The sequence below is a fragment of the Magallana gigas genome, chromosome 1, assembly GCF_963853765.1.
Source record: "Magallana gigas chromosome 1, xbMagGiga1.1, whole genome shotgun sequence".
Classification (NCBI taxonomy): Eukaryota; Metazoa; Mollusca; class Bivalvia; order Ostreida; family Ostreidae; genus Magallana; species Magallana gigas.
In genome coordinates this window covers 22,586,575-22,606,862 of record NC_088853.1, presented here as the reverse complement: position 1 = coordinate 22,606,862, position 20,288 = coordinate 22,586,575, and the positions used below count along the sequence as shown (strand labels likewise).

The window sequence follows — 20,288 nt, the reverse complement described above, 5'->3', positions numbered from 1 at the left end:
AATATGTTGTTTACCAGTTAATTTGCATTAACCGAAAATACTTTGCTTATAAAAGGAAAGCTAAGAAGCATATTTTAAAAACTCTTCATTGCACCATGTTACTTGATGATTTCATTTAAGGAATAAGGAATCATTCTTCGAGTAGTATGAGGTGATAATTTCGGTCGGGGCGTGATCAAATCCAATAAAGCCCGAAGAGCATTATGATAGAGTTGATCACACACCTACCGAAAGCATCACCTTATAATATTCAAAGAATGATTCCTTATTACTTATATTCATAATTTTAAGCCATTTTACGATTAAATATTCAAATATTAATAAGCAAACCCCGCTGTGGCGCCCAAACTGTACGTCGTTTGAAGTCATGGGTTATACAGTACAAAGTCGATACGTAGTGTTATCACGGGCAAAGACAAAGTAAAATGCAAATATAACATTATGAATGCTCAGGGGCCACATTGCTGATGAACCTGACTTACTGTAATATATTCAATCTTATATATTCATAGTGTGAACTGTCTAGTTAAACATTTTAACAAAATTATGAATAAGTTAAATCCGTTGACATTTTCATTAAACAACATAGCATTTGTTAGTGGCATAGTTATTTGTTTTGCATAAGAAAATCATGGAATTTCTGGTACTTCACAATTTCCAGCACCACTGCCCATAGAATATGTTCATTCAGATTTTTTGTCCGATCAATCGATCCCTATTTACCAACAACTTATATATGTGACATTTTATACGTTGTAAAGTTATTCTTATTTCAGAGTGTCATAAATATACAGGATGGCAGCGATGAGGCTCTTTTTACAGCTTGTTTTAGCTTTCGTATTGTCTGCAAACCATAAATCTGTAAGTTGTCATACATATATTTTCAAATATTACCATTTTCGTTTTTTCATTAAAATAGTGTTTATTAAATTCTATATATGGTCATGTATTTTTCATACTGCCATGTCCAAGTTTCTCAATTTTGTATAATAATGATTTTAAAAAGTCATGTACAGTGTAATTGTAATATGTGCAATAATGCTTTAAGTTTTTGTCTGAACATCATGTTCTTTTTATTATAATTATCATTTTTTTAGGAGAAGGGTGTTGTTACTCTTAAAGTGGATTAATATTTAACTCATTTTTTAAATAAAAATATCACCATCTTTTAATTTTGATTTATGATTGATAAAGAAAGTTTGTTTCTATATTATTTTTGCTTATTTTATATTTTTAGTTGCATTTTTTTGTTGAACTTCGATTTTCAATAATATTATCAAGAATAGCAAGGCAATTATTGACTTTATAGGTACAATGAATGCCAAAACAAAACATTATAGTACAGTTATGATCAACCTAACAGGAAGTAAACCCCAACTAAACCCTGGGTTTACTTTACTCTAGGTTTACTCTAGGTTTACCCAAGGTTTACATCGGTGGACCCGAAGGAAACTGAGACTGAACTCAGAGAGTAAACCCCGATCAAAAGTATATTCCTGAAAGCAGACGCTACATGTGTATTTGAAAAATACAAGGGGCAGACATTACAGGCAGTAAGATGAAACACAGATTTGCTTCACATCTCAGTGCGTACACACCTCAATGTGCGCACAGTGGACCCCCCAAGCAAGCCTCAAGTTAACCTAAAATAAACCCCGAGTAGACCCAACGTAAACCCCAAGTGGACAAATTTTCAAAACACAGACCAAGAGTAAACCCCATTTAACCCTGCAAGTAAACCTGGGGTGTAGTTGAGGTCTGTTCTGTTGTAAGGTTTGGTCTGATCGGTACTGTTAGTTGATCTATTACTGAAACCTATTAAAAAAGTTTATAAAAATGTAATTTCTTTAACCTCCGGAACAATATGAAGTTATCATTGTTACTCATTGGAATCTTTTATTCAATTTTTCTCTTTTTACAAGATTGTACATGGGTTGCTTGATTTTTCGATCTTAAAAGCCAAATTCTAGCGGGTTTTTCTTTCTTGCAAGTTAAATAGATGTAAAGAATATACGTAGTTAGTGTATTTTAGAAATAATCATATTGTTCATAATTTGAATTTATTTATTTTGTGTTAAAGGAAGCTAAAATTGTGCGCAAACTCGGGAAACCTGCTCTACAAACATTATCAATGTATGAAACAGTTTCCTGCTTTACGGGTGTGTTCAATGGACCAGCTGATACAGAGTTTGGCTTTAAAGGCGCCGTATTTAAGGTCAAAAAAGGTCGGTAAATTAAAAAAAAAAATTATATATTTTTGAATTCACTTAAAGTAGTTAGAATTTAGGTACATGTAAATGTTTAAAAACATTTAATGCATCCACAGTTAAAAGATATGAAAATAAAACTGTTATTTAAAAACAGTAAACAAATTGAATATGACAACTGATATAACAAAAATTAATATAAAATAAGATAGTGAAACAAAAAAATGTGAAACTTGTAAAAAATTTTACCAAATTGTAATTTCTCTTATTAAGACTTGTAGAACCCCCCTCCCACCTCTTTTTTGCAATTTTTCAAATCGGACTTGTTTTTATATATTAAATGTACATTCAAATATATTTTAGATCTAGTTACATTTTTTCTAATGACAAATGCATGAACTGTATATAATAAAGAGTGAAATATGATCATCAAAATTGTAAAACTAAAGTACAGTATATCGTACCATAAGATGATAATTCTGTGCCACATTAGAGAGGCATGGTTTTTTTTTTTTTGGTTTTGTTTTTACTTTTGAATTGATTGCCTTTCAATTCAAAGATAGTTCAACATTGTAAATTACACTAATAGCCAATTTCTTACTTAAAGAGTTTCTAATATATTTCAACAAATGCACAAAAAGACAGACTCCCCAAAATTATCAGTTAGTTTAAAATAAACTGAAACCGATTTAGGAATATGACTGTTGTTTTTTTTTCTATGCCCACAGTAAAATATTTGATTAAAATCGCATGAACCCCACTTGAGACTTTGAATTCTCCTATGACTTTCAATCTATTAATTCCTTTATTACTTAAACTGTTAGGAGATGTAATCAAAATGTGTTTAAGTTGTTTTGAAAAACAAAGCTATATTTTCATATATTTTCATTTTTGAGTCAAGTAAAGCATGGGACATATGATAATTTATAGCATGTAGTTGAAATGAAAAATACATATGTCAATAATTATCTAACTAGCTACAAAAAAGATAAATCCATATTCTCTCTCTCTCGCTCTCTCTCTCTCTCTCTCTCTCTCTCTCTCTCTCTCTCTCTCTCTGTGTTACATAACTGTTACCTTTTTTCTGAGGCATTGGAAAAACAAATTTGTGATAAATCATGTATATCCTTATTTAGTGTACAAAAAAGAAGTCTAAAAAAGAATAAATAACAATAAGTTTTTGAAGAATGTTAATTCAATATTTCAAATTTTAACTGCATTTCAAGTAGATTGATATTGATTTTTTTTAAACAGGGATATTCAGTTACATTTAAGAAATGTGTTGCAATAAACATGTTGTTGATATTTTGTAGAAAAAAACAACGTTTTAACAGCCCATTATAAAACAGATGATGTCTGCCGTTTAGTCATGAAGTCAAACTCCACGAAAGAAACCGTGAAAGTTTTAATTTTCCCGGAAACGAAATCACGCACACAGATTACATTTCCTATAAACGACTGCCAAATTGGAATAGAAAAGTATGAGCATGGAACCCAAACAATATACAAGGCTAGAGTAAAGAATTGTGACGGATTTCATAAGTATTGGCATATTATCCTTCTACCATCGGGGTCAGTCGATGTTGAGTGGGATGCATTTTATAGCCATAACCCCAAATACGTCAAAACATTGACCAGCAACGACAAAGATACTTATTCCATCATCCTAAATAATAGTGCATTGAAACATGACGGAATTACCATTAGAAAATTTAACTTTCATATTTCACACCGGCTTATGGATTCATCTCCTGATGATATTGCTGCAATTTACTCGTTGATTTTCGAGATCTGAATACAAATCACCATCGTGAAGGCTCTTCAGCTCAAAAAACTCTCCTTAATTAGTTAGGCGTATCTGCAATTTTTTTTAAAATACCTTAAATCCTTCTGAAATGTAAAATAAAATTTATCACAATTGAACAAAATATTATCTTCTCATGAACCACACTATAATGTGTTTTCTAAAAAGTCCATACAATATTATGTTCAATATGTACTACTGAAAATAAAGTAGTTCATTCTCTAAACATTGTTTTGAGTTCTTTGTTATTTACAGACTATTATCTACGTTTATCTAAGTGAGAACAAATCAAACTTTTGTTCTTTAAGCCGCTGGTAAATTTGAATTTTAAAACTTTTTAGATTGTTAAAGTTTAAAAATCTTTGATTTTTTTTCACTGTTTTATTTAACAGGTTTTAGATTTCCAAAAGTTCTAAAGTTAAAATGTCCCTAAATAAGAATAGTTTCCATGATTATTCAATTTCAAGTTAAAATAAAATGTTCTGTTAACCAGCATTTATTTGTGTTCGAGGAAAAATCACGAATTCTGTGAGGGTGTCTTCGTCGTGACTTTTTCTCGCATTGAACAATTATTTGCCAATGAAACACCTTAGGAGTGTGGGTTGTTGCTACAATCTGATAACTAAGTTAGAGTATAATGAAAGTAAACTCAAACTCTTCATCGTTTGAAGTTTGAAAAGTAACGTTTTTCTATGGAACGCCATAGCTGCCTTAAGGTTATTTCCATATGATATGAACTGGTATATCTATGCTGTAGTAATGTAATTATATGCAGTGGTAGCATCAATATACGCAGCGACTAACACCATTACATTCCTGGTAACTTCATTATATACTGTGATTAAATCATTTAATTCAGGTATAAAATCGTCTTCCCACGATTTCGTCTGCTTGAGATCAATCAACATTACTGCGAGGCCGGTTGTTCCTTTTCCAGAATAATTATAACGAACATATAGGCCTCTACACTTTCACGGTAACACGGCTGTTCAGATTTGGTAACTATGATTTTTAAATTTACACACGTACATGATCGTTCATCAGAATAAACATCGTAAAGCAACGCAAAGCTATGTAATGCATCAACTCCTCCGGCGCATTCCAAGCGGCAGATCCACCATTTACTGATTACATCACTGGCTATCTAGTTACCACTGCGTTTAAAGAAGTCGCTTATACATACTATTCTTTGTCGACATATCAACTATTTTCGTCCACCATCGCCTCTCCTTGTATGGTTAGGTCCAGTTGCATACTTCAGCGATCTCACATGAAAACTAGATTAGATTACAAAACTAGTGCATAATATCACAAGCTATAGCATGTATTTTCCTTTTGTTTTCAATTCATTCGGTTCAGATTTTAACTCATTATTTGTGTTTAATCCATAAAATTCAGCTCAATAGCTCTGCATCAGCTGAAGGCGCATCCATTTTGAATATTGTTGCTGTTGTTGTTTTGTATTCATACGCGCCGCTTCATTTACATTATTTACATTTTTGATCAATGACACTTCACATTTTTTGATTTGAAAATGTTTTATAAAATGATAAGAAATGAAGATAATAATTTTTCTATTGATCGACGCAGGAAAGAAAAAATTGACCGGAAAACTTTTCCATCAATGCGCGTAGCGCAAGTTTTCCAGTAAATTATTTCTTTGATACGTTGATCAATAGAAAAAACAAGTTGCTGTCCTTTAAAAAAGGACTACAATACGTGGACCATTTGCATGTATTTCCAACGAAAACGTGAAAGCCTTAAGGTAGCAAGGGACAGGTTCGAATAAAGTACCCGTCAATATTTTTGTAAAATTGAGAGTTGCTGTACTTGAAGGCTTATGAGTGTTGCTAAATTTCATGAAATGATTTTTAATGATTATCATTAGGTAGAGGGGTGTCTCTTGATGAAATTGATATGCAATATGTAGGCCCCTTATGTTAGGTACATGAGAATCAGAAGTAAAATGCGAAACCTGCGGCTATGACTGTTGTGCTGACTTTGCACAGTGAAATTGCAAGTTACAGACGGGAGGTAAAATAACACGAAAAGTAGGTGGATGGGACATTGTAAACTATACACCGGTAAGTTTCTGACATGTAATAGTGCAACATGCATGCGGTACGGAAGGTCAACCCTCTGCAGGGAATTAGCTGGGGGGGGGGTCTAAAAAGCTGAAAAATCATGAAAAATTAGCAAAATATGAAAGGGTCAAAATCTCATAAAAACCAGCATGTGGAGAATTTTACAGGTTTGGATTAGTAATTTTCTTCAGAAATTGGTGATTGGCCTTATAACGAGTGAATTAAAGGTATTTGTGCTGAATGGGAACTGAGGAAATTCTAGTTACAGAGTTCTGAAGACATGCATCCCTTGGCTACAATGAATTGTATCAAAAAAACTGTCCCCTGCCACCTAAGATTATCAGAGATTCCACCGACTCTAGCCCTCTGCTTTTAACCACTAAATTTGTACGTTGTATTACGTATACATGTATGTATAGCCTGACTTTTTCTCTTAGAATTTAAAGGATTCTTTCTTCTAAAATAATTATGATCTATTTATGAATGAAGGTTGCATGTATAGTATCAGGCATTCGATCGGTGAATTCTACTATTTGCGCACACATTACGATTCGCACTACTTTGTTAACTATGCAGTGACAGCTTTGTGTAAATTAAAAATTTCATATTCATATGATGCATTTTTCTTGAGATTTAAACTTTTATACAGTGACATAATTATTCGATCATACTTAAACGCTTAAAAAATTTAATCGGGAAGTACTCTAGCCTCGCCTACTATAAAAGTAAAGTAAAGTTACTTGTGTATTCGGAAAACAACAAAACATTGCAAATTATGTTATTTGATGCATGTTGTAGTTTCGGCATAACATTAACTTATTTCATAATACTGATAGTTCATATCACATGCCAATCATTTTTCTTAAAAGGAATACTTTGTTTCTGTACTATTTACCGACAACTTTACAATTCCGTCGTTTCGATTGACGAGTTATCGCTCTTGAATGCAGGTATAAACACTTCCGGTAGAATTGAAAGTAAGCATAATTAACTCAAATCCCCGCTATAATTTGAACCAAACATTATGCATTTAGATAGTAAAACAACGATAGAAGATATTCTTAATTACAAGAAAACCGATATTCAGTCGTATTTAAAGAGTAAAGGTAAAACAATAAGCGGCACGAAGCTTGAACTGGCGAGAAGAGCGTACGAAACAAACAAGGATGAGGATGTAAATATTAAGTCTGTTGCCAATTCTGAGCCCAATCTAGTCGATGAAAAAATAGTTTCAATAGACTCTTTAAAAACCGGCTGGACTTCTGAAATACAATTAATTCCAAAAATATCTCACAATGATGTTGAAAATTACCTATTACACAGCAGTCACAGGACGGAAGACAAGGAAAAGATGGAGTGTTATCGTCAATTTATCAGAGGTTTTAACTTTTTTAAGGAAGGATACGTACAAAAAATAATGATTAACTTAATTTCCGAAGAAAGCAAATTTTGCTATATCCGTTCAAAATGCAGCCCATCTATGAAACAGGGAATGTACAACCAATGGATATTAGTGTCACGAGATTCTCCATGCACTATAACAAAGGCATATTGCTCGTGTCCTGCAGGGTATAGTATTGTTTATTTTAATTTTTTGAGAATTTTCCCCTAAAAATTAATACTAACGTCATTTTATGTTTAAGTATGTAGTAACCAATTGAATTATACAGTTGTTTGTTATCACTAGTATCAGCACATATTATACATGTAGCTATATGTATACATTTACACCGCATATCATTATTAATTTAAGGCATTTAAATTTTATTGACATGTTACTTTAAAACTTTAAATTCTTATCAAAATTATCAATTTCAGACTTGGTGAGGGGTGCACCCATATTGCAGGCCTTCTCTTTTCCCTGGAAGATATAAACGCAACAGACAAAAATGAAGAGCCATGTACATCAAAGCCCTGCGAGTGGTCAAAGCCAAGCAAGAGAAAGCGAGAGGCGGACATTGTGAAAAACATTCAATTCAAAAAACTTAAATATGGTAAAGAACCTTCAGAAAAATCAAGATGTGAATTCCCCCCTCCTGTACCAAATGATTCTTTCAGAACACAATTGTGTTGTAAGTTGAGCAACATCAATTCAAATGCTGTTTTATTGCAAATGATAACACCTGAAAAAAAACTGTGAAGTTCATAGCGATTTAAATGTTGCTCGATTTGAAGAGGTGGAAACCTCTGAATACATAAGTTACAAGTCTGACAAATACATTGATATCAAAGAGTTGATAAGCCCCTGTTCAACAGCTAAGGAAGCAATAGAAGCAATATCTAATGTATCTCTTGACATAATTAAAGAGTTAGAAATTAGAACACGTGGTCAAAATCAAAATGAAATGTGGAAAACTGCAAGTAAATGCAGAATAACTAGTTCTAACTTTCTTGATGTATATGTCCGTAAGGATTCAACATCCCCTGAAAAACTAATCGAAAAATTTTGTCTGGAGCCTGGAGGATGTATTAAAGATCCATGGAACATGTTATTGAATTCAAGTACCCGGTCCTGATGAAATATTAAATTAATGGACATTTCGATGAAAACCTTATATCATTATCAATGAAATCTATTATTACTATAGAAATATGTACTGGTATTGCAAATTTTATTTATAGATACATATGTGAACAATGAAATTGATTAAATTGATAATGATATGCAAATTCAATAAACACATGTACAAAAAATTTCATTTGTCTTCTTATTTTCATGTTTGTTACATAAGATTTTATCAAAAATGCACATTTTAGATTTATAACAATGAGATGTGTGCATGTTTTATTTATAATAACATGATTATCACAGATACAACATATATCCTAGTACTTAGTCCTACTTTACAAGAGGTGGTAAAAGATTTGTCAGAGATGCACACACACAAAAAACTTCATCTACAATGTCACATAAGCTTATTGGTATAACTCCTTGCAGAATACGAAAGTTCTTGATCTGCTCCATTTTGCGCTCAACATGTATGCGTGCAGATGCAATCCTCCTGGTGCTTTCAACTTCCTTCTTGGTAAATTGATGTTTGGTCAGAAAAGGAGGGCAGTACAATTTAACTCCACGTTGTGATAAATCGCCCATAATATGTATAAATCCTTTGTCCACCATAACAGCATCACCCTCCTCTAGGAGATCATATAGTCCACTTTCTCTGGTTATCTGGGTATCCGATACTGATCCACCCCAAAGACGAGATACAAAAACTACTGCTCCAATTTTGTCGATGCCAATCAAAGACTTCAGTGTATTATGGCCCTTGTAGTTGGAAAAAGTCTGACTCTGGGTTTGTAGAGATGAAGGAGTTTGAACAAATATTTCTGTACAGTCCAAGACAATACGAGTATCTCTGAACTTCTCAAAACACTTAGGAATCGCTTTCATCTCTTTCAATGGTGGTAAAAACACAATTGTCTGCAAACACTGACACATTAACTGAATCCATGCCTTGAAGATCCTTGATATTCTTCCAGACGAAATTTTAAATCTAAATTCCAAATCTTTGACCAAGCCTTAATCGCATGAGAACCATAAAAAATTCATCCTCAATTCTAAGCTTCCTCTTGGCTCCCCCTTTCTTTGCATCAGTTTCTGTTTTCATAGCTGAAGAATCCAACACAAGCTTGTCTGCTCCTTGTATTAGGCTTTCAAATAATGCTTTATATGTGCCATAATCAGGGAGTCCAGTATAAAACAACATTTTGTCATTATTGTCCTTAATATCGTCAATGGTTATCTCTGGGAATTCACACTTCGAAAAGTTGTCCAAAGTGGATGGCAGAATATCCTTGCTAGCTTTGCTATCAGTAGGATCGATATCTAAATTTCGATGTTGGGGGGATGGTCCTTTCACTATTTGATGTACAGAATAACTGAAAAAATAAGACAATTAATATTAAAATTTTCAATTCAATTTTTCCAATAGTAACGAACACTTGATTTTGTGTAAACTTTTCAACTACCATAGTCAAAGGATCATATTTCTGACATTCTCAGAATAATTGCATAGTTATGCTCATTATCTGACTTTTATAATAAATAATAAATATAAGTAAATAACACTGTTAAAATGTTCATTCAGGTTATTATGGTTACAAATATGTGTACTTGATTTTTTAAATAGAATATTTTTTTATATACATGATAAAGTATAACATGTTATTATGATACAAAGTGTTACAGTACTCACTTGTGGTCATTGACATCTACTGCCTGGGCTGGACTTTCTATGTTCAACTTATTACTGTTCGTTGACAGTCTTACTTTACTGATTTCACTGTCTTGTGAGGAAGGAAAAGGGTTGGAACTTGGTTGTTCCAAGTCCTTCCATTTCCTTCAGGGAAGTGGTCAGAATACACCTGAATTCAATGAAAAAGTTCATAATCAATAAGCATTTGGAGAGAGAGAGAGGGGGGGGGAAGCATGGAAGTGGGTCTGATTTGTTGAGGAAAGTGCGTTTTTTTATAACATGTAAGGTGGCGGCGATTTGTATGTGCCTCCAATGAAAAAGTTCATCATCAATAAGCTTTCGGGGAGAGAGAGAGAGAGAGAGAGAGAGAGAGAGAGAGAGAGAGAGAGAGAGAGAGAGAGAGAGAGAGAGAGAGAGAGAGAGGAGGAGGCAAGGGGGAGGGTCCTGATTCGTTGAGGAAAGTGCGTTTTTATAACATGTAAGGTGGCGGCGATTTGTATGTGCCTCCAATTTACTGAGAGAAATTCTAACCTGAGTTCGCTTGGGATTAAAGTGTTTACGGCTTATAGCTCTAAGCCACGCAGTGCGAAGGTGTTGTTTCTTTGGTAATTCATGCAGTTTTACCGGTTTACCAAATCTACCAATACGCCCAGAGACATTGTGACAGTCTTTAACGGCACAGTAATTTTTCCCCATGTTATTGTTTATAACCGGAAGTGAACAATACCTGCATTCACGAAGGATAACTCTTGCATGACTTGACTATCGAAAATCGGGAATTACAGCGCCTTTGAACTTATTTGTGCATATGGCACGGAATCCCGATCCCGATTCAGAAAAACGTGTGCTAGCCTGGTTCCCTGAGCTACCCATTACGCACAGGAACCAGGCTAGCTCATGCGCAGGCTGAATTTTCCCCATAGCATCCGGTTTAACCTCGCTTTTATATTTTCTGCGTGGACCTCAGGGTCCACGCAATTATTATCTTCATTTCTTAATTACATTTGCAAATATGCTTCTTTTAATGAACCTATATAATAGTGAAAACGTTCAATTCTGTATGAACGTTTTTGTGACGTCACGATGATCATAGCACGGGCTTATCGTTTGTCGGTTGGATTTTTGTAAACATAAAATCTCGGTTATTTTAACAGTTTTGAACGGTTTGTCTTGTTCAAACGTTAACGTAAATATAAGTAATAAACAGCAATGTTAAAAAGTTCACCGGGATATGAACTTGGGTGGTACGTGATCAAATCTACTGAGAAGTCCTTCGGGCTTCACAGGTTTTGATCACAAAACCATCTAACTTCATATCCTGGTTAATTTTTTAAATTGCTTTTTATTTCTTAATTGTTCAATCGTTGTGCGATGTGCAGCTCCTTGGCATTGGGTGATAGCTTCAGTATATACCGTACTAAATTCATGTTATGGTTTGTTTAAATCATTATAGAGGGCGAAGCTCTCCCTATAGACAACACGTATATATATATGTCTGTAATGATGGTGTTATTGTAGATAAAGACAACAACTCCAACGTAGGGTTCTCTATTATGACTTTATATTATATCATAAGCTCTGAAATATTTAACAATACATGTATCACAATGATTAATTTATCAATATCACATCATCATAAAAATAAAATAGATCACACATAATATATCATTGCATTGTATAAGAATCAAAACATCCATTTCATGATTTTGCCAAGCACAGTTTACAAGCAAGAGTTATTCCCCTTATCACAGTGCTAACTGATATATAAAGAGTTCAATAATATTTATCCTGTGTAATTAATAATTTAGATAGTTATTAATGTTTAATAGATAAAACATATTAAACTTAACTTAGGCAATAAGTATCAAATCTGATATTTATTTATATATATGCATACCTATGTGTGACACAAAGCCTAATTGATCTGCATCTGCATGATCCTTCTATATTCTTCAGGTATGGAATCTATATACATATAACAATACTCTTAAAACTACATTTAGGTTATCTAGCTTAAGATTGTTAAAATAACTATAATGAGTGTTGCTCAAACACTAAGTTTTCACTCATGATAATTTACATTTAAATAGATTTACATTTCACTATATATCATTGACTTATCTAGCAAATATAATATACTTTATTAATAAGCAGTAATCTTAATAGCATAAAATATAAAACAATTACTTACAGTCTATAGATTTCTTCTTGGTCTTAATATAAATACATCTGGTCAGTATGAAGATCAGATCAAAAAGGACAAAGCAAAGAGAGGGAATTTAAAGGACCAATGAAATGGAGAATTCAAAAATAGAATTGACCATGTGATAATAATTAACTAAAACAGGTTTACACTGACCATAATGACCATTGTGATGTCATACTATATAAATAACTGTAGCTATTTACATACTGTTAGGTTGTACATAAAGTTGTTTATATTGACAACTTTTATAGTAAATACTGTAAACTTATAATTTATAGAACTATTAATTAATAATTTCATGATAATGAAATTATGACTTAATTAATATGAAATATCACCCTATCACATGCTTCCCCTCTTCGTGAAATGACGTCCTCGTCATTTATTACTTATCAAAACAAATATCTACGAGTAATTTGAATTACTTTTAAACCTTCATGACTGCAAGAAAACTGTAAATAAAATATCCTAAAAACTATAAAAACGCACTATATCTCTCCTCGTAATTCTATAGACTTTATCACTAATTTAGTGATAAAGGTAGTCTGCTCTTATCTTCCAATCTGGTTGTTTTGTTAATACCTGTTGATTTACTATATAATCGCCACTTGTAATCCATGATGTTGTGTTTTCTTTGCTCTCTGAGATCTCCTTGGTAATGGTTCTGTCTGCTGTTCATAAGCTGGATTTTCTCTAGAATTGGTATTATCCAAATCATTATCATCATCATCATCATCTTCTTCAGTATCATCTTCAGCATCATCACTATCTGTAGATGTATCTACTTCTACCGGTACTTCCTTTATCTGAGTATCTTCTTCATTTCTATCTTCTTCATCATTGTTATCTTCTTCATTGTTGTTATCTTCTTCATTGGCCAATGAATTCTCTATTCTCAAAGCAACAGTATCGTCGTTGCTATGTGCAATGGAATCTGCTTCATGCACCATTATCTCCTCACTGTTGGTATCTGAGTCAGAATCTTCATATTTTGAAGCATTCAATTGAGATCTTCTTTTCATTTTGATTGATTTCCTTGGTGCTGGCTTTGGTTTTTCTTCTAGCAAATCAACATGTCCAATTGGAAGTAGCAAATTTCTATGTAAAGTTCTTGATTTTGAAAAGTTATTTTCCTTTTTAACTATGTATACAGGAATGTCCTTGTTAGGTTGACTAATTACAATGTATGGGTCTTCTTCCCACTTGTCTGACAACTTATGTGGGCCATCGAAAGCAACTATCTTCACCAGTACTTTATCCCCGGGTTGAATAACAGCACCTCTTGCTTTGATATCATAGTTTTTCTTCTGCTTTTCCTGAGCAATTTGGATAGATTTCTTTGCCAAATTGTATGATTGTTCTAATTTAGATTTCAAAGATTTTATATAAGTGTTGAGATTTTCTGGTTGATTTTGTTCTTCTGTTCTGAATAGTAAATCTATTGGAAGTCTCGCTTCTCTGCCAAACATTAGAAAGAAAGGTGATTGACCTGTTGTTTCTTGCTTCATAGAATTATATGCATGAACTAAACTTGAAATATGTGACTTCCAGTCTTGTTTTTGTGAATTCTCAAGAGTTCCCAACATCTTTATTAAAGTCCGGTTAAAGCGTTCTGTCAATCCATTGTCCATTGGATGGTATGGCGTTGTTCTAGACTTGTTAATGCCCAATATATGACAGAGTTCCTGTATAATCTTAGATTCAAAATTGGCACCCTGATCACTATGAAGCCGCAAAGGTATTCCATAGTGGACTATGAAATGGTTAAACAATGCCTCGGCTGTAGTTTTGGCAGTTTGATTTCTCGTAGCTATAGCCTGAGCATAACGAGTGAAGTGATCAGTGATGACCAACACATTTTCATATCCTCCTTTTGATTTCTCTAGTTTTAAGTAGTCCACACATACAAGTTCCAAAGGCTGTGAAGTTTTTATGTTGGTAAGTGGAGCTCTTTCTGTAGTTGGTGTTTTTCTGAGAAGACATCTCCTGCAGTTGGATATGAAGTGTTCAATATCTTTCGTCATGCCATACCAGTAAAATCTATCTCTGATTAGACTGGTAGTCTTCTCGCGGCCAGGGTGTCCCATGTCCGTATGAAGGTGGTACAGTACTGTTGGAATACATGATCTCGGTATAATGATCTGTGTCTTCTTATTTTCATTGACAACTGTCTCTCTGATCAATACACCATCTCGTAGTCTTAGCTTTTCAAAATTCTTGTGAAGTAAAGCATGGTACTGTACATTGTTGTATGGTAGATGATGTTTCTCTGGCTTATACCCATCTCGCACATATGGTATCCAGAATCTTAGTACTGGGTCATTGTACTGATGACGACAAACATCAATCTCTGTTTGATCACTCAAATCCGGTTGGTTGTCAACTGCTGATGAAGATAGGGATAAGCATTGTATATATGGACCATTGTTTCCAATTGAGTTGCATATGGTCTTTATGGAATCAGATGTAATGATTTCTTGGTTTGGTATTCTGCTTAATCCATCTGCATCTGCGTTAAGTTTTCCAGGTCGATACAGAATCTCAAAATTAAAGCTGGCTAGATCTGCGATCCATCTCTGGCTCGCTGCATCTAGTTTTGCTGATGTTAATACATAAGTGAGCGGATTGTTTTCTGTGTACACTTTAAATGTGCCTCCATATAGATAATCTCGGAATTTTTCACATGCAGCCCACTTTAATGCCAAAAACTCCAATTTATGAACAGGATAATTCTTTTCAGATTTTGACAAACTCCTGCTTGCATAAGCAATAACTCTCTTGAAATTATCTTGCGTCTGATATAATACAGCGCCAATGCTTGATGATGAGGCATCTGTATGTAACTCGAATGGTAATGAGTAATCTGGGAATCCTAAAATTGGATAAGTAGTGAGTTTCTCCTTTAGTTTTCTGAATGACTGTTCTTGTTCATCTCCCCATTTCCATTTGTCATCTACTTTTAATGTCCTAACACCTTTTCTTGTTTTCTTCTTAGTATTAGGAAGGAGGTCATTTAATGGACGAGCTATTGTTGAAAATCCCTCAATGAATCTTCGGTAGTATCCAACAAAACCCAAGAATTGGCGAACTTCATCTGAATTTCTTGGTTTCGGCCAATTCTGTACCTTGCTGATCTTATCTGGGTCTGGCTCTATCCCCTCCTCACTGACAATATTTCCTACATATTTGACTTTCTTTTTAAAGAATTCGCATTTCTTTGGTGATAGCTTCAAATTTACTTCCCTAAGTCGCTGAAAAATCTTTTCCAAACGTTCTACATGCTCTTCATAGGTTTTGGAGAAAATTATCAAGTCATCAAGATAGATGAAACATATGTCTAGGTGAAGTCCATCAAAGCATTCTTCCATAAGCCTTTGATAAGTGGCAGGAGCATTGACAAGACCAAATGGCATGCGATGGTATTCATAAAAGCCTAAAGGTCCAACAGTAAATGCCGTTCTCTCTTTGTGCTTTTCATGTAACTCAACTTGATGGTAACCACTCTTCATGTCCAATATGGTAAAGAATCTATTTCCTGCCAATGCATCCCAAATTTCCTCTATACGTGGCAATGCGTAGGAATCTTTCTTTGTTCTCAAGTTCAGTTGTCGATAGTCTACGCACATGCGCAATTCATTATTCTTCTTTCGACAAAGGACAACATTACTCGACCATGGCGACTTAGATTTCTTTATAATTCCTCCTTCTAACAGCTTTCTTAAGTGATCTTTAACCTCTTCAAACATAGCAGGTGGAATACGTCTTGGACGTTGTTTGAATGGTGTGTCGTCATGAAGATCAATCCTATGTTTTACAATGCTAGTATGTCCAATATCTATATCTGACTTGGAGAAAACATCCTCATACTTCCTCAATAAATTCTCTGCTTGTTGTTTCTCTAAAGTCGTGAGTCCCTCATCTTCAATTGTAACTAAACTCAGGACATCTTTTGCTTGTTGGAGATTAACACAAGGTATAGCTCTTTGATCTGGTTCAAGTTTTACAGGCTGCAACTCACACAAGATAGATTTTGGTGGAACTTGTACTGTCCTGGTAGGATATTATCAATGTCCACTCTTATCACATGATTTGCTGGATAGCAGTAGTCTGTAAGTGATGGTACAATATCCAGGTCTGATGGAATAACAGAGCGAGATGTAGCTTGTAGAACTGCTGTTGTAGATTGATATGGTATTGCTTTATCAATGTATCCAGATATTGAGACTGTTGAATTTGGTGGTATAGAAATACAAAAGTTTTCAGCTGATTTTACAATTCCAAGTCTATTGTTGTTGCGAGCAAGTTCTTTATCTCGTATGGTCATGCCTCTAAAAGCTAAATACCAAGGCGTAAACAATGCAGCTTCCTGCAGATATCTGTCTCCGTATTTGTCTTTGACAACATCTAGCATGTGTTGTAATATGTTGGTCCCAATAAGAAGTGGTACTTGGCTGTTGTAATTGCTGGTGGATACAACAAGTAATGGAAAATTAAGTGGCTGTTTCAGTGATTGTGGTATTCCAGTACTTTGGATATTAGCCTCGATGTAACCATAATATGGCAACTGTTGACCATCAGCGCATTCCACTTCTAAAAGTTCTCTTATTTGGTGGAGTTCTAAATGACGAAGGTGGTTTGTATAAAAATCATTGCTGACTGTTGAAACAGTAGATCCAGTGTCAATCAATGCTCGAACTAAGTGTCCTTCTATACTTGCTTCAACTTCAGAGGTATTTCCTACTAGTTCAACTGGTCTACTCTGGTAAGGGCGTTTCTTGTAATGACCTATCGTCTGCCCCGCAACGAAGGTCTTCTGATGTTTAAATTTCTCCGGCTGTGATCCATACGCACAGTACATCTACGTGCTATATGGCCAGGTTGTTTGCATCTATAGCATATTGGTTGTCCATCTTCGGTCTCTTGTAGATTAGATTCTTGGTCACCATAGCCATACTCATATTGGCGGTAATATCCTTGATTATATCTTGGACTACGGCTATAGTTACCATATGAACTTCTGGATTGGTAGTTTCCTCTACGGTATTGTTGTTGCTGATCCTTATGATCCCAACTTGTTGGTTGTTGTTCGAATCTCTTGAACGTACTTCCTTGTTCAATAGCACTGACTTTGGTGGTAAGCTGTTGAATCATTCCTTTGAGTTCCTTGATCTCATCTTGTGTCTCAGGTTCACTCGATGTTACAGCTATGTTTGATTGTGCTCTTTTCGTTACATGTTCTTTTTCTACAAGTCTGATTTCCTTCCTAAGTTCATCAAAATTTGTGAGTGCATCAAACTTGTATCCTGTGATATCCTTAATCCATTGATGCAATCCATTCCAGAATTTGGATCTTAATTTCTCATTAGCATCTGCCTGTGTCGCAACTCCTTTAATGACCGCTTTTCTATAAATCTCTTCTAACCTACAACTCCAACTCATGCTATCCTCGTCTTTCTGTTGTCGAGCACTGTAAAATTGTTCCATAATGGTTTCTCCTCGTTTTATTGTTCCAAATACACTCTCCATCTTGTCCAGTATCTGAGTTACAGTGGCTCCAGAACCAAGTCTCATTGCAACTTTTCCAGCATCTCCTCTTAGTGATCTTCTAATTGATTGAGCGATAGATTCCTCTTTGTATTTCTCTTTAATTAAACAATCCACTTCATATCGCCAAAGATCATAAGTAGTGTCGTTCTTGCTGCCGTCTCCAGAAAAGCAAGAGATCTTTGGGATATAGGAGCTAGTGTTGCTTCCTGATGCTGCTGATTTAACAATTTCAGTTTGTTGTTCTGTTTTAACATTAACAAACTCCTCTTCATTCATTTGTGTGACATATTGAGTCATCCATTGTTTGAAATCTTGAGCAGAATCAGCTTTTGGTTTTACATTCAGTTCTTTAAAAACTGACGCAATTTGATTGAGTTCGTCTGGGGATAATTCTGCCATGCTGAATTGTTTATGTTTCGATTTCGGAACACGGTTTGCTAGCTATTTTCAAAGGATTAAATTCAGAATCGGTGTTTCGGATATTTATAACTTAATATTCTAAATTAAATTTCTAATTAAATATCTATGACTACTACTAACTGATAACTTAGCTAATAACTGAAAATAAACTATCTTAATAAAATCTTAATGTTAATTTAAGTGAATAACTAGATTAATAAATTGATTGACTTGTAATAAACCTTAATTGAATATACTGCTAAATAAATATTCTAGCTTATAAGAATAACTACTGGGTAATAATATCTAAAAAAAATACCTTAATGTACTAAATGATTATAAAATTATAAAAAAAATGAAAAATATCTAGTACTGTAGTACTTAAATTAAATAAAAGATACAAAAATTTAATTAACTTTATAAAAAAATAATTACTTTCAATGAAAGATAACTCTCAAGAAAATGGCAATATTTGGCTTGTGCACTCAAGCGTGACAAAAATTTAAACAGGAAAATATTACTTGTATCTCAATATAGTTCTTAAATGATAGTGTTTTAAATAATTTCAATGCTCAAAAGGAAAATCTTTCAAATAAAAAAATTATGATTACCAAATAATTAATGAATATGAAATGAAAAATGAAATGACAAATTTGCTGAAAATAAGTGCTAATTATAACACTTAAAAAATAACTGTGATGTTTATGAAAAAAAATGAATATATATTACAAACTAATCTAGTCTAAGTCTCTAAGATGACAAGAATCTAAATTAAATACCAATGAATACTTATTACAACTCAAGGGGAATTCAGACGTCTGAAACTAATTATAAGGTAGACAAAAAATGTGCTAAGTAATCTTAAAGATTAACTTAAAAAATGTTACATGCACCAAAAAATTCTACCTTACCGTGCTGGCAAATCTTGAAACAATGAAAAACACATACAGTTCAATAAATTGACTGTCAGAGGTTCAATGGATAACACTGAAGTCACTATCTTCACAATGTGAATGATCCTGGTCCTTGACAGGGATCCTAGTCCTGGGGTTGATCCTCAATCCTGGTCCTGATAGGTCCCTTCTGGTCCGGTTGATGGCTCCTCCTGGGGTTTCTCCTAATCCGTCCTAGGGTTCCTCCTGATCCGTCCTGGGGCTCCTCCTGGTCCGTCCTGGGGTCCTCCGGGTTACGCATCCATCGTAGGGCGCATCTGCTTCAGTATGTATGTCCAGCCAGTCCCAACGTGGGCGCCATTGTAATGATGGTGTTATTGTAGATAAAGACAACAACTCCAACGTAGGGTTCTCTATTATGATATAATATAAAGTCATAATAGAGAACCCTACGTTGGAGTTGTTGTCTTTATCTACAAAAACACCATCATTACATGTCTAAAATAGAAAATACATTTTATATCTATGAAGTTGAAAAACATTTCCTAGATGGAGGAGAAAAGAATATCCTCACGCACAGTGACATCACCGGCATCCATGTTGAATTTGAATCTCGTACTAACTTCACGTTTGATGATAATTTATTGAGTGAAAAATACATTCAAACCTACCTAGTGTGCTCTTGAAAAAATAATTCCTAATCAAGAAAACAAATTTTCGTTTCCTACAACTTTCAACAGTTGCATTAGATCCGATCAAATTTTCAGGACATCTGATGGGACAAAAAAAACGTGTTTCAACAATAAAGCAGTTTTAATTCATTGTTATTAAAATAACATCATGTATTTGAATTAAATTTGCTTTCTGATTACTTTTTGAAAACACAATAGACGATTTTCCTCCAACTTTCGATTTGAAATTTCGGGGTTTGTTTATGTTTCATCTCAAA

The 20,288-nt window shown here is 34.0% G+C and overlaps 1 long non-coding RNA gene across 1 annotated transcript; it reads left to right on the top strand.

The window, feature by feature from the left end:
* Positions 1-774: 774 nt before the first annotated feature.
* On the top strand, positions 775-4,142 carry LOC109619663 (uncharacterized). The gene is made up of 3 exons (XR_002200388.3): positions 775-861; positions 2,081-2,225; positions 3,521-4,142. It is a non-coding gene; the product is annotated as an uncharacterized lncRNA (long non-coding RNA).
* The last annotated feature ends 16,146 nt before the right edge of the window (positions 4,143-20,288 follow it).